Consider the following 15,323-nt stretch of genomic DNA (forward strand, 5'->3'; position numbering starts at 1 on the left):
TATAGAGAAACAACCAGAATGAGTAGTCATCGGTTGCAAACATCCAATAGAACATTTTTCAAAAAAACTTCCACTGGCTACTGTAATACTTTTTACAAAACTTCTCGGATTTTTCGTTGGTTGTGCTCGGCAACTTCCGCCTTAGTCTTAAGGCTCTTTCATGTTCTTTGAGCTTGGTTGATATTTTTCGTCCGCTCTCTCCAATGCTGCATATGTATGGAATGCTATTAATTCCTCGCATCTCGCAATATTCAAGAAGACACTATCCTGCCCGTACAGTCTAGCATGTGGGATTTTTACCCACTAAAAGCCCCCTTCTTCGCCACGTTCGATACATCCGGAACCGTATGTGGACATAACCTCAGGTGCATCTGGCAGTCGGTCTAAGTGCTGGTTCTCCTTTCCTTTAAACTCATAATGTTACGGATCATTTTGTGCACCACATTCTAATATTCCTTTTTTAGGGTCATAGTTTGAATTATATTATCCGGCGTCAGTGTGTACCCTATTTTATCACTTGCATCCCTTCTCATATCTTTCCATCTGTCACAATCAAATATAGTGTGCTCTGCCGTGTCTTCCTCTGTGCAATATATGTATCAATCTGCCTCATCTTTATGAAAACGCTTCGCATACGCCCTGTAACATTCGTGTGCATTCAATGCTTGTGTTGAGAAATAGTCTATATCTCGATGCACACAATCTATCCAGCTTTTAATATTCTTTATCAGCCTCTTAGTCCACTGCGCTTTTTTGTCTCTCTATCCTACCTGCCTTGCCACTCTATCAAGGATATTTGTCTTGCCCTAGTTTTTCTGTCCCTTTGTTCTTTGTGTTCTTGTATATATATATTCGCTCTTTTATAAGTAAGTCCAGGACACCAGTCACCAGACACCAGTCACAACCTGAAGTGCAACCGCGGATGTCGTCCTGTAGGCTGATGCCACTCGCAGAAGCATGTTTCTTTGTGCGCTAAGGGCTTTGTTTCTGTATTTTGCTTTCTCGGCGGCTTTGCTCCAAATGACCTTTCCATACATTATTATATTCTGCGTTGCACTGCACAGCATCTGTCTCTTCCCAGCTCTTGGCCCTGCTACATTTGGTAGAAATCTTTTCAATTTTGCCAATATGTACACAGTAAAATGGGAGCACCTTTCAGTCAAGCTCTCATGGAGCCAACAGGATGATAGGCGAAGCGTTAGCAAGTTTGACTCAACAAAAACCAACTCTGGAGAAATCCAGAAGTTTTATAAAAAGTATTAAAAAATATTTGTTCAAAAATCCTATTTTATTTACTTATTTACTTATTACAAAATCTGATACAATCATTGTAAAAAAATCTATTGGAATTTACTTATACCGAAGGGTTAGTTACTTGTGTTACAAACTGTATCAATGCCTTACAACCAAAACCGAAGTAAATAAATAAATAAATGCTTGTAATTTTATACTTTTCCATCCTTTTTGTTTGATTTAAATTTGTTTGTCGTATTTGTTTTATTAATAGTTTTTCGATGTATGCTTTGTCCTTTTAGGGTGATTTTGCAGTATTTTATTTTGTGATAGTTGATTGAAGACAATAGATATATTGAGTATATTGTCCTATAATGGTGCAGATTGTTGTGTTGTCTAAGAAGCCTACGAAAAACACTTGTATAATAAGGCTGTCAAAAATAAATACAAAGCCAACCGTTCATAAACAAAACACGCATTGGATGCAGCAAACAGACGCGGTTAATAATTCAGCAGATTTTATTGCGAAAAACCTCTGTAAGTATATTTTCAGTTGAAGCGCAAACCACCCGCAAACCAAATTAGGATAAATCTCGAAACAGAAAGTACCAGAATACAATCTTCGTACCGCCAAAGCTAATTTGATTATATTGCAATGCTAAAACCAATTACAGTTTAAGTAACGTTTCGATACGAGTGAATTTATTTGAATTCATTTGTAGTTTAAGCCCAGAGTGATGTGCGAAAAAAGCATCATGGTATTGATTCCTATTTTGGCATTTATCTTAGAGTTCATTATAACGGATATGCAACAACTTTTTCTAGAAAAGCTGAATGAATGTTTACTGAACTGAACTTAAAATCTATAAAACGACCGCCAAGCTAATACAAAAACGACTTTTTTATGAAACCTGGTTTGAGTACGTTTTTTTTCAAGTATTAACTGCATTATTTTTTCAAATATTAATAAAATAGTCAATTTTTTAAAAAATAATTTGATCCTAGGTATTGACAGCAGTGCGCCATGAAAAACCATACTAAGGAGATAAAACTTACAAGTTCATTGGAATCTATAAAAATTCTGAAAATACGCTATCCAATAGTTATCAACGTTTTCCATGACCATTGCTGCATGGCCATTTTTGCAAAGCAGCACATTCGTTCATTCACAGTGATGTAATAGGAAATAACAAACGTGAAAATACCGACAGTGGCTAAAAACCTTTAAAATGATTATTAGAGCATCAGATCTTATAATTAATTAATATTTGCCTATTCTTAAAGTTTGAACCACACTAACAAATCACACATAGGACACATTAAAAAAAATATATATGCCACGCACAAATGAGCCGTTTCCTATTCATTGACTTACAAAAATAACTGATTAATTATTCTGTTCGAATGCTTTTGGATAGATACTCTTGAGTCCAAAATTTTTTGGCAACATGTTTTTGGTTTTCAGGAGAGATCTACTAAATTAGTTCACTCTTACTTTGACAGAAGATCGCAACAACAATCTTTCTGTGAGACAGATTGGATCCTAATGATTGCACCTGGGACCTCTGTTCTTCTGTGACTTTGCTTTTGTATTAGTATTAGGTTCTTCTACAAAGATTGACGATGACCTAAAATCCCTATTTGATATATCTTTGGTGATATTATGTGTTTTGTAAAACAGGTCGACTACGTAAAAAGTGATGTCATTTAACAACTATTGAGATAGCTATAGAAGGAAAGTAAGTAATCTGAATAATCTGGAGGTTTATCTGCAAGTTATCATAAGCTGGCTTGGTTTGTGGCCTTAGGTGGCGCCAGAATGTTCAGAATGATGATCAGTCACGTTATAATCTTAATAAACTTAATTTTTTAAGCTAACTTCAGCTACTCAATTCTTCTTTCGAACTTTAAAAACCAATCAGCCACTCCATTTGACTAAATAGCTTGTATCTTTTAGGAAGCTAACACAAAATTATTATTTTTATTTTTAGCTCGGTATAACACTGCATATTTTCAAAAAATCATCATAAATTACTTGTAGGTTTTTTATATTGTTTTTCTTTATGTAATTGCAAAAAAAGCTAAAAACTTAGTTTATTATTATTTTTCATTATTGCTTGACACATTCGTGTATAACGTTTCTCTTTTGTAGAAAAGCGCCCTTTGGGTGATATTTTGCCGATTATCTTATTTTTGGAATTTTTGTTCAGCAAGTTGTATTGTTTCTAGCTTTTAGGATAAAAAAAAAACAAAGTAATAAAAATAATCAGTAATAAGAAATTAAACCGGCTGGTGATACTTTATGCTCATAGTGTTCCCCGGGTAGTCAATATTAACTAGTTAACCGTTATTTATTTTTTTTACTTTATAGAACCCGTCTTATTTAACTGCATTCCTATCGGTCAATTGCAATTCTTCAATTCATTAAACGAAAAAATGTCCACGACAACCTAACCGATTTGCCGTCGACTTTAATTCAACCCAGCTTAGAAGCTTTTCAACTGTGTGTTAATTAATCGAATACGGAGAAAATGAAGCGTGTAATTGCTAAGCAATAAAACGTTTTTCCTTTCGCCGCCCTGCGACTCCGATTGTACGAGAAAAATTTATCAGATGTGTGTTATTAGCGCGCCTTCGAGATGTTTAAACCAGTCTTTTAATATCGATTTGTTTACCACGAAATGTTTTGGCGAACAGTTTCTTACAATACTGTGACACGCTTAGTTGATGATTGATGAACGTGCGGATATACCCGACGTTTAACTTTGTAGGAGACACGCCGATTTCAGACGATATTTATAGTCAAACTTACATCCACTAAAAATCAACCAGTGCTCGAGTCATGGGCGCCCAACTTAATGCTATTTGACCCTTGGTTCATATTTATTACTTTTGAAGGAATATTTTACTTAATTTTCCGTGAATGGATAACAAATTTAAATTACTGTTATTGATTTTAACGTCCAGGATAATTCGACCAAATTAAGGAGCAACCTAAATTTCTTGCCAACGGCAAGGTTAAGGGTAATCATAGACGATTAAACGGTTAACAATAATAATAACAGGTTTTCATTTATATTTCTAAAAAAATAAGAAAAACAGTATTAGATAGGAGGGTGGCGAGATCTAGAAAAGCTAGTCACCTAACCACCCTGGATAAGATTTTATGAATTAATCCACATTAACTTGATTGTATCACTACGAAAGAGCGGCTATAAAAATACATTTATACACATTTTAATAGAAAAAAAACTCAAAACATGCAAGGAACTACAGAAATAAGCAAAAAAAATAAAAGGAAAGAAATAGTATTAATTGGACAGTACATTAGTTTTAAGACGCTTTCTAAACTCGGAAGCGGTCGAGCAGCACTTCTCATATATATCTCATATCATATATCACCTCATATCACATATCATCTCCTATCATCTGGAAAAGTTGAAACATTTAGTGATGTTATAGCCGAAAGAACACTGATGGAGGGCAGTTCGGTACCGCGGGGCAGTGTACACAGATTATGAAGAGTGGTGCGCTGATGAATATCAGATCCCTTGACAAGTTTTCCAAAAAGATTGAACTGAGGTGGCGTTTACTTGATGAAAATCCATTTATCAAAATAAATAAGAACTAAAAGTTCAGATTTTCACGAAATATTATATTTTGACATTGTTTCCATTCATCGAATGATTGATGAATGATTGATAAAGACACTTTTAGTTCTTATTTATTTTGTTTTCGAAAAAGATACTTTGGGTGTTCGGACTCCTCAATTTTAAAGATTAATGTACATAAGTGGAGAAAGAATCCTTCGTCTAATTTAAGCCTTCCGTATTCGCGATAATACGGTGAAATGTGATCAAATTTCCTGATATCATAACAAAACCTTAGATAACTGTTTTCTAGCCTGTGCAGTCTTATCTGATCTTTGTTGAAAAGTGCACGCCAGTATACTACATTACAGTAAGATAAAAGGGACACAAGGAGGGTCGCACAACCTTAGTTTGATGTCTTAGTTTCCCATAACTTCGCTGAAGTAAGACACACCCAAATTCTAACAAGAATCGGTATTATTAATGTTCTCATGATTTACGCCAACCTTAAAACCTATACTCTTGAACAAGCTGGCGTTTTTTCCAAAAAAAAAACCTTATTTTTCATTTCATCTATGAGAAGAGCATGGGCACAAGAATTTTTCGAAACAACTCGCAAAGTAAAATTAATTTGGCGGTTTGCCAGCAGTGAGTTTTCAAACTTATACGATAAGTATAGCTGCATATCATCAGCAAGGTTAGCAAGATCCGCGGTGTAGACAGAAAACCATAAGGGGTCTAATATACTTCCATGCAGAACCTCCCCTGTAATATTAAAAAATGGTAAAAGTGAGTTACATAAGGATACTCTCTGATTTATTATTGCATGTATCAATGTTAACATCCGGAATACTTTCAATAAAGAAATTATTAAAATCGTTAGCACTGCCTACTTTTTCAGGTTGACTATTAGGAGAACCATTGATATTAGCTAATTTCAAAGTGCGCACAAATCCACCTGATCGATTTTAAACTGGTGATGGAGATCTAGTTTTCTAGTAAATCTAGGAACCTAAGGAATTATTACAAATTTATTGTTGACTTGTCAAATTGCTTGCTTGTCATCTTGCTTGAGTAAGTATTCTCCTATGGGTCTGTCGTGTTCAACAAAAATTAGCGTCTTTGTGGCACGAGTTCGGGCAATAACTAAACACTCAACGTAATGTTCATGTTTAAGTGCTTGTTTTCAATCAGCTAGGACCAAATAACGTGAAAGTTATCAATTTGCGAACAACTCTTACTTTTTATAATTCATACGTTGCTCCGTCGTCACTGTCTGCCTAAGTAAACATAAAACCTTGATATCGAATGCTCCCACCAAAGTAACTATATTTTCTCAGAAAACGCTCTTCCCAAACAAAATTAACGACAAACTGACGATAAAAGAATGGAAACTTAACAATCTAATCAATCTAATGGCATTCAAATGGTTTAGCGGATGCACTGCTTTGATTTCTGACTTCCGACACCCTGCGCTTTCCTGCATACACTCCGTCAGATACAGGGAAAAGCAGTTGTACCCTGGAGGTGTCTAGATGAGCCGGTCGTATGTGACCATATACTTCAGGAATCACCTCTTGTAAATTAAACATTGGCGACTTAATCTTCGAGTTAAATTTGATGGGAGCAATCCCTTGAGGGAAGGATCTTTTAGTTCAATGTTCCAGGAACATAACACAACTCACTCCATTCTTTTTCACGTCGAACCCTTGAAAGGACACTTAACGAATTTGACGCCACCATCCAAGTTATTTTGTGCACCTCGAGATAGTCGGGATTCAATAAGAGCGGCAAGCAACTGCGCAATTCTGGATTTAGCAGCTAATAAATGCACCTTAACTTGTAGACCTTTCGTTTACAAAAAATAACAGCGTAATAGGCACAACTGCTTGCATTACTGAAGGTATCGATACTTACATTACACTCTGTTTCACTGCCGATAAATGCAGACATTAATCAAATTTTTAAATTCTGCCACCAAATTAAGAAACACTTTTCTTGCATCAGCACAGATCGTCCCAACGAATGTCCTTTTGCCATATATGTAATAGATGTTACTCAAATATCAATTCAACTCGAGGGAGAGAGAGAAGCAGTGTGAGAGTTTCGTGATGTTCCAAAAAAATTGCGTAGCCTCCAACACAAATGGGCTACTAGTAATGCCAAACACTACTCTGCGATCTCGATAGTTAATTTGGTTGCCGTTCTAATCATATCACAACGAAGTCTATTCGTCATTAACCGTCAACAGGAAAACCTGGAATTGATAACATATGCAACCAAATTCTCTTACGGTCTAGTTTTGTTTATTTCTTTCTTTAGGTTTTTGTGATATCTCATCAAATTCTTTCGTTCCTAACTAACTAACTCCGTCTTCCACATAAAATTATTCTCGCTTTTGACTCTTCATTAAATGGCGACTTATCGCAAAATATTTGGAACAAGCGTGTTCGTCCTCCGAAGTTGCACATTTTGGTTCTGAAGGCATACCTTTTTTTCTATTTTTTTCCGGCTTTCTAAGACCTTTGAATTCGCGAACGAATTATTATGAATTATAATGCCTAAATCTGGACAGGGAGCAGTGCAAAATTAAAACTTTTATTTTAAAGCGAAATTTGATTATTATCAAATGAATGAGATGAAAGATTCCCTAAAATATATCAGAATTTCGAATAACTAATAACAAATCAGAAACAAGTAAAAACAAATACTTAATTCAAGTAATATTACAACTTTTATAGACACAATATCTACACATCCTTCTCAACGAATAAAACTATAATCTCACCTTATTCTCTCTTTAGAAAAGGTTGCGGGGAAAGCAACACTTTTAATTTAAATCTTGTTTTGCGTTTTCTGTTTTCTGAAATTGCCATTAGAGATCGACTCGATAATATCTTAAATTACACTTGGTAGATGTCAATTTAGATTTATCAAACGTAAAGCAATTAATTTTTATTGCACCTTTATGAACAAGACTGACAGTGTCAGTTATTATGAGTTATATTATTAGTTACCATCGTGTTGTCGTAAGTTGCACGAACATCGTAAATAAGTGAAATATTTAATCGTTAGCTGAATATTTATTATTTTGTAATGATTCACACAAGATATATTGCCTCTAATTCTAGGAAATACTTGAATTCTTGGGTCAACTGCCGTGGTAACAACTCCAACTTACTGATTAAAATGTCACTACAAATGGGGTAATCACCATATCATCCTTGTTATATCTCTATTATGTCAATAACATTTCCTGGTAAAGAAATGCACGAAAGATGTTATTATATAACTGAGATTGACGACATGATTGAAATGAAATAAAACGAATTGTGTGAGGTACTATCAAAATTCTTCTATTATTTGAAAGACTCATTAAGTGGAAATATGGTATACTTCCACGTTGAAATGCCTCGTCTTCATTCGGTGGCACGGATCCGAATGATCTAATTTTCAGTGACTCTTCTGCATGGATCTGTCTGAATGTGAGTGATGATCTTTGTTATGTTCTCTTTTAGGGCATCGGTCCATTGTGGTTTAAACGTTGAATTGTTGACTGTGAGCAACCACCAGGCGTGCCGTAAACTGGGAACAGTGCGCGCAACTCATTTTGATAATAAAATTTGAACGTGTAGTTCAATTATGTAACCTGCCTTGGTTATTTGGCATAAGTATTAGCATATGAATAGTAAAGAGAAGATTTTGCAAGCGATTGACTTATTTGATGCTTAAGAAAATTCTTCATTCGGCTACAGGGCGCACATTTCTAAAGATCCACCAAACTCCATCAATTTGGTGCCATATTTATGGTATAGATGGGAATGGGACGATCACGTTACTTATAGTGGCAATCGAGCTCTCCCGTTTAAAACATTTTTTTTATTGACGCACTTTTATGAATCACCATTGGATAATTCGTTATATTGATCAGATCAAGCACACTGGAAAAAGCATCAGGAAGCGAATGAGATTTAATTAATCGATTCAAAATATGGATATATGCCCCTGCAGTCTTGACGATCATGGTCGAAGCACTACTAGTTAGTATAACCCAACTATTACAATAAAAAAGAACGTTAGGCTTGAAAAGAATTTTTCTTTATGTAAATGATCATAAAAATAAATAATTTCAGATATTCAATATAAATCAAAATTTCTAACAATGGCTAATGTTGCCAATAACCTCGTCTGCCTTTTTTTAAGAGTAGATGTGAAATCATTTTGTTCTAGAAGGTCGTAGATAATGGTAGGTTTCTGTATCAAGATATTTTACCACAATTTTGGTGGAACCTTTCATGATACACGGCAAACTTGTCAACCCAATTTATTGCATTTGTTGCGCTCACGTCCAAGCCAAATATATTGTGCAAATGTAGAATTGAGCTTTTATGTTTTGCTTTAATTAGTTCTTTTTCTCATAATTGCTTTACATAGTTGTGTATATCGGTATAACATCCATCATAACCATTCTCACTTCCGAAGGCCAAGAGGTAACATCTCTTTACTTCCTTGCCAGTTTCAAACTATTGGATAGAATAGAATTGCTACGACAATTGTTTCCGAATACGTGAAACGCCACAATACCAAAACTGCTTCAGAGATACTCGAAACATTTCATCGCTCGCAATCCGTAACTAAAGTATTGAAAAAGTAGCTCAGAATTTAATGAAGCTGATGTTTTAGAGTCATAATTTGTGCATGCCTGATAATTGGGGATTTTAGAGTCGCAAGTAGAAATAACCTTTTGGGCAATTGCGTGCTACGTTTCAGTGTTTACGTTATCTGCCATAAAGTCCACTGGAAGATTGGCGCTGGGAAAATTTGAGCAAACATCGATTAAGATATTTTTGATATCCTACGTCATCGGCAATTTTATTTGCCCACGCTGCAATAAGTAATTCCTTGTTGGGCGGTTATCATTTTAGCACACATTCGATCGTAATCATAACATCCAATCGATGTTTGCAATGTGATGTCATACGGCTTTTCCTGTTGACGTCAAAACATACGTTGCCCAATCTTCGAAAAACAAAACTTGTGCTTTGTTACTAGATATGACTATTGGCCTACCTAACAGATATATCTAAAAGCTTGTTGGCGTATTTGGATAATAGTGAAGTACCTAAATTTGTAGAACAAATATATTTACAAGTGCAAATACTGAGCGTACAGTACAAAGCAGTACAGACTGGGAAAGTACTTTTCGACATAATTCAAAAACACGTCAATTCTATTTATCATAGGGCAATTTTTTAAGCAAGTAGCATAGTAAGATTTTCAGCCCCTTAAGTGGGGGCTAATTGTATCAAATGAAGATGAGAGTCAAAATGGATTCAATCGTTTAGGAGGTGTGAGAGACAAAAACACGTTTGACAAAACTGGCAGTATTAGTCCAGCAAACGGTCAAACTGTTGGTGGCTTGGGTCATAAAAAAAGAATTGTTTTCGATGAGCTATCCGGTATGACTCAGTTGCTCGTAGTGCTAAACATGACGACTTTTAGCGCGTTGCAGTTAACAAATTAGATTAACTTGAAAGTAGCGACTATTGTTTCCAATCTTTAATAAATGTGTTTTATTGTAGATCTTCCCCATCTCTGAGGAAATGTGAAAACGTCAAAATAACGGAAACTTATTACAATATAAAGGGTATTACATGCTCGATCGCTTGTTAAAGGTATTTAAACAAATTGAGGTTACTGTAGTCTATATTTCAAAAATATTCTCGCTTTCGCAGTGTTGTCAGATCTGTCTCAAAACTTTTAAATTTTAAATGAGACATACTGTGCTATGCTATATATGCTATAATTCTAATTTTCTTAAATCCTGCATTTTCGAGGTATTACAAGTTCCTATACCCAAATGGCGTAGTTTTACAATTACCTTGGAAAAACTAATTTAATCAAAATAATGACTGAGCGATGCACTTAATTTATATGCTTGTCAAACTTGTTATGTTTCTTTGTTCGCAGTTAAATAACTTGTATGATGTTATATCCAAGGCAACCAATTTTATTCTAGCAGAATTAGTTTTTCTAAATTGCTGCTTTCAGGGAGTTGATCCCGAACGTATTCAGAATATCAACTGAACAGGTGATCGATTTTAGAAAAACCTTTAGAATATTATTTTACCCATATTAATTATTTATTTATTATTTAGCACATCTTTTCTTTATCATGATCTAATAAAAGAAGGTAAACAAGACAAAGTTTTCCCTATTAATTTCTTTATCTTTTCAACGTAACCCATTGGATGCAAATAAATTATTTTTCCAATTTTGTCAGAATTTTTAAAATTGTCGTGAACCTCCCAATTACAAACAGGAAGCAGAGCATTAATAATTATTCTCGTCTTGCCTCTATTTAAGTCAAATAAAGTGTGCTTCAAAAATCTTAGCCGATTAGCCAATTAAAGCATGTGTATTTGAAGGTTACATTTTCTTTCGAAAAAAAAAGTCCTGCACTGATTCTAGAATCTATTGAACATGTTTAGCAACATTTTTTTAAAAATTAATTTATAACTTTAACAATTAAACAGTTAACAGTATATATCGTAGTTTGGTTGGTATAAATTTAGAATGTTATGCAGAATCTACAAACAAAATATACTATAGCGTCGTCTCTAATTTTCTATTGTAATGGATCATCCAGTATGGAATAGCTTTTAATTTGTGTTCTACTTACAGAAAAAATCGCAATAAAACCTCTTGTTCATTTTCATAAGCAATCTACCTATTTAAAACATTTTCAGTGATACGAAGTTGAGAAGTGGCTATGTCTCTTGTTTTTTTTTTTAAATGTTGTATTTATTTCTCTGTACCCATCTTAAGCGCTTTTTGGGAAGCGAATTATTTTCCTTATTTTCAATAAACAAAACTCTGACATAATAATTATTGAGATCTTGATCCTTCTGAAGAATTTGAAGAATTGACAGAAAAAAAATTGAACTGTTATTCTACTCTCCCGATAATTTTATAATTCACTTCAACATTAGCTAGGTCTAAATGAAAAAACTTTTAATTAATTTAATCAAATCCTACTAAATTTAGCCCTAAAACAGAAAAATTAAACCTTAGTCAAAAAATTCATCGCTTCGTAATTTTTTCGTCGATGTAGCAATTACAGGGAAATCATTATCTAGGCAGTAATTAGGTATATATTACCGACACCACTTTAGTGACATGCATGCGTGCATTCTCTAGGCTGGCGCCGCATTTGCTACTTGCAGCAAACCAGCGCAATTCCTAATGAGTATAGATTACACGATTAGCGAATTGTTTAGGCAGGCCAGCAAACCAACTTTTATTTTTAATTCAAGCCGCGAGCGTGTATATTATCAACGTAAACGCTTCTGGCGTAGTAGTGAATACGTCAAAAAATAAAGCGGCGATATAAATTGAAATAAAATATTTTGGATTTCAAAATTTCAAAGTTTACTACTCAAACAGTTTGTTAATTGCTTTAGTCTCAAAGCACTCTAGTATGTTTTTTTTAGTGAACTGCGCACCTGTTTTAAAAATTTCTTGTATGTTATGTGCGTACATAAAAGATTTCGCGAAGATGTGTGACAATAAGTAAAAAAATTGTTTTTAAGACATTATAAAAGGATAAAACATTATTTTGAATTGTTGTACATATTTTTAAAACATTTAAAATTGGGAATACAAATTTTTACGCAAACGTTGTTCATGTGTGTTTGGAAATTACTGATTATATTTTATATACAGTACAGTGTTCGAAAAACGCTCGATTTCTTTATTAAAATTTAAAAAATGATAAAAATTTTGATATTTTCGCTATAGATTTAACCGTTTAACTGTATTAGTGAAACAGGAGATGTCAAATTAAAATTAAAATGCAAATTCAAAATTATCATGACTTACAATAAACCAGTCGCTTAATATTTAATTTATAAAAAACGCAACAATATATCACCAACACTGGAGAATTTGAATTTTATAAAAAGGCTTCAGATTATTGCGCAGATTACTTGACCAATTTCGGGTTTTTACTACCCCCTTAAAAATATATATAAAAATTTAAATCAGCTTTTCAAGTGTATATCATAAACTAAATGTATGACACCCTTAAAATTCAGCATTGTGAGCCACCTTTTGGAAATCACCCTGTGTATAAAAAAATAAAGATCAGAATATCAAAATCAATATCATTAGACAATTTAAATTCAATTTTAAGTAGACCAAATTGAACATTTTTGTCTCTTTTATAAATATAGGTAAATTGCAAATCGGAATCAAATTATTTAAAAAATAATAGAACACAACCTCTCCTTGAGCGTTACTTTATTTCGGCTCACTAGGATATGACCTCTGAGCAGGCTGTGATATACCAGGTTACAGGTATACCATGTCTCGAAAAGTAATTGCCGTGAAGATTATTAAATCACCTTTTTTGAGAAAAAAATTTGTACAGACAACTAGAATAGTTGGGATAAATTCGAGTCATTGTCGTAAAACGGGAAAGTAAAGTAAATATCAATAACTTCAGAATGGCATTTCGCCATAACATGTATGTATCGCCGCAGGAGGGTGTTTTGCGACATAAAATTTATTTTCCCATAAAAATCAAAAATGCAACGACATCACTTTAGCTACGATTATGACATACTAATTTATTGTTAAAATATCAACACATACGTTTAAACTTGCATAACTTGTTGATTACATTTACTTTATTGTAACGAATAAGGAAACTATATACTTTCTATATAAATTTAGCCCTTGAAGTTTGCGATGACTGATGACTAAAGAAAAAAAATAATAACGGCCGCCAATTTCAAAATTTTAAACAAAATTTAATTCTAAAGTCTCTTGGAAATCTAAAAATTAAATAAATTTTCTTAGTGAAAACTGTAATGTCCAGTATTTCTAATGAAAACTAGCTGAGCAAGTGTCCAATTTAAGGCCAGGATAATTTAAGATTAACCTTCAAATTTTAACAATTAGGTTACAAGGCTTATTCTAAATATCTGTTCGCCTATCTGTTTATCGAGATTATTGCTAATACCAGGTTATTTGTTATAATACGGGAACATCCAATTTCAGAAAATTTTAGGTCATGGGGAACTATTTTGCATTAGCATTGATAGCGCCAAGGAACGTAAGTTTTATACCATTTAAATGTTGTGTAGTTCTAATTCTAAGTAAGCTTAGTTGATATTGATTAATTAAAATTGTGTTACTTAGTTTGTTTGCAAAACAATTTTACCTAGTTCTTAGCTAGCATTATTTGGACAGGTTTAAAATTTTCACTGGGTGACAAACTTCGTATATACATTTATTCAATGTGTTCGATATAACAGCTCTTTTCGATTATTTGCTACGCTGTTCTGGAAATCAGGATATAAAAAAAATAAAGTCTAAAGCAAATGATCCACAATCAATAAACAATTATTTGTAGACACTACGTTTTCAGTGAAGGCGATAATTATGCTCTAAAACAGTAGCTTTACTTTTGTCAATTATAACTGAAATAGTACATTTTTGTGCTCGTCTTGGTATAGTTCTTCTTTTATTCTATCCCACATACGAAAATCAATGGGTGGCAAATCTGAAGATCTCGATGGTCATGATATTTGGCTACTTCTTCCTCTCCAAAGATTTGCAAATATTTTCTCAATGTGAATCCTTTGTTGGAATTTTTGATAAAGCAAGTTGTGCGAAATCATTGTCAATAATTACAAAAAATAAGAATTTTCCACCTCAAAATCTTAACATAAAACATTAAGACGAAAATTCAGATGTTCGTACAATGACTTCTGCATTGTTTATTAACAAATCAAGTAACATTTTTATCTCTCGGAAATAATCAACATCTGTTGAAGCAATAAAAACTGATGATAGTAACTCGTTCCGATACAGCAATCAGCAAATTATCACCAAATTATAATTTATGAAGAAAAGTGTGGAACCCTACCAGAAAGCTTTTAACACCGCTTTTTCACTCCTCGATACATTTTCAATACTTAACGGCAGTATGGGTCCAATCAAATAAAAACATGTTAAGCCTATATTAAGTACTTCGTTGCTCCACACAAAATTAAACATTTACAAATTTTAAAAATAAAGAGACACAATAGAAAAAACCGAGACTATGACCCATTGCGCACGCTTGGTCAATGAATATTTGCGTATTTTATAATAGGGAATAGAAAAAAAAACTCGTTGAAAGTAACACCCCATATTCTTATTACAATTTTGTTAAATATTTTCTATCTATATATTTGAAGGTATTTCTGACTTTTGATTTTATCTTTTTTAGATTATAGCTCTCCTATTTGATTCTTGTCTTTTTCTTATAATTATTCGTACGAGACGGTTTTGTATAGAATTATAGCATAAGATTTCAAAATGTGCAGTAAAGTAACGCAAATATAACATGTTAGTAGGTGTTTCGCGGTAACTGACAAGTAGCTACCCTTTACTCATCTCAGTTGTGCTAGTCTCTAAGAACACTTAATCTTACTTACTCCGGAACTCTAC

This window comes from Cylas formicarius, unplaced genomic scaffold (genome assembly GCF_029955315.1).
Source record: "Cylas formicarius isolate icCylForm1 unplaced genomic scaffold, icCylForm1.1 PGA_scaffold_6__28_contigs__length_40554024, whole genome shotgun sequence".
NCBI classification, from domain to species: Eukaryota; Metazoa; Arthropoda; class Insecta; order Coleoptera; family Brentidae; genus Cylas; species Cylas formicarius.